We start from the raw sequence: 1,697 nt of genomic DNA, 5'->3' as shown, positions 1-1,697 counted from the left end.
AGGCTGTATGTCTTTACTGAAATTAACTGTAACATCTTTTTGCCACAGAGTAGCTGGTTGGTTCAACCCCCAACTTTTTGGTTCACAGCAGAGTTCTTTAACAACTGCACCACCAGGACTCCTCTGTTTGAGTATTAATGGAATTTGAGATATAAAGGTTGAATCATGTCATATAGGTCATCCAATCCAATCACAAAGAAAATAAAGTTGGAAGATACTGTAATTGAGTCAAATTCACAAAACTGGTATTTGTACATACAGACTTAGAGCAAAGACAAATTTCCATCTTAGTGAGATTATTTCTACACTGTATCTATATGATATTTCTGTGATTTGTTTATTATTGTTTGGTCATTCAGTAAACATTTATGCAGTGTCTGATTTGGGCCTAATACTGTTTTATGTTTTGGGACCATGTCAGGACTAAATTAATTCTTGCCCTTATGGAACTGAAGTTGCAGTGAAGAATACAAACAATGAACAAATGAAAAAAAAAAAAAAAAAAAGACATGTTATACAAGTCTTATAGAGACAAATAAACTAGGAAAGGGGGCTAGAAGTGCCTGATATGGACAATTCCTATTTCATTCCAAATAATTATAATTCATGAAAGAAAATTAGTGCTTTTGAAATTAGTGAATCTAATATTCCAACCTATGCATTTATCTTTCTTCCTCCCCTTTTCCAAACTTCCTTACCAGATCTTTGGTAATTGTTCTCCCTCTTCAAACACTGCCTTTCCACAGTGAGGGATGCAAAGAATACCTTTTGCTTAGTTTGTTTCCTGGTCTTTTCTAAGAAGGATATAAACATAATTGTTTAAAAAATGAATATAGAGATCTGACAAGATGGCAGACTAGGCAGAAAGACTGCACAGACCCTCTTCAACAAAGAAAAGGGAAACCAATTAATACAGATACAGAAGATAATCCTGGACCCCTGAGCCTTAAAGGGAAGGATATAGAAGTGGACTAAACCCCACCTAGCAGAAGAATTTGTGTGAAAATATCAAAAAAGGAGACATACGGAACTGTGGTCTGGCAGCGCTCCTGAGTGATCCTGACAGCACAGACAGCTTGGAGATTCCCGAGTGCTGGTAGGACCTAAGAATTAAACCAAAAATCATCCTGCTAGCTAGGGGCAGAATGGAGAACTGTGCACGGTAGCTGGGGAACAAAGGGAGAAGGTGAAAAGAAAGATGGGCTGAGCTGTAGACTTTTGCCGGTCCAGAGGATGCTGCCATTTTGAACATTCACACGCGGCTTGACTATTTTGGATATTTAAAGAGATAGCACTCTCGCAGATTCCAGGGGCTTAAGAACACCTTCTGCTTTCCAGCAACCCCAAGGACACTCGGGACCTGTAAGATTGACAAAGTACAACATTGTTACTCTTATACCCCACACACGCTTGGTGAATGGAGGTGTGGCCATCCCCCACTCCCACTTACCTTCTGGGCTCACATGAACTCCATGACAGTCTGTGTGCTCAGACAGAGCCTGGGTGCCCTGCTCTGTCTTCCACTGATATATTTTTTCTCTTTTTTTATTTTTATTTTTTTCTTTTTCGCTTTCTTTTTTCTGGTAATTAGTTTGATTGTATTTGTCTGTTTTAAAACAACTAATATTACTAATACTTTTGTCCTTTTTATTGTTATTCTTAATCTTCCCCTTCCAGGTCCTAGTTTTCAGCATTTT

The sequence above is a fragment of the Orycteropus afer genome, unplaced genomic scaffold (genome assembly GCF_000298275.1).
Source record: "Orycteropus afer afer isolate SDZICR_OR568_19922 unplaced genomic scaffold, OryAfe1.0 scaffold00066, whole genome shotgun sequence".
NCBI classification, from domain to species: Eukaryota; Metazoa; Chordata; class Mammalia; order Tubulidentata; family Orycteropodidae; genus Orycteropus; species Orycteropus afer.
Note: the sequence above shows the minus strand (reverse complement) of the source record.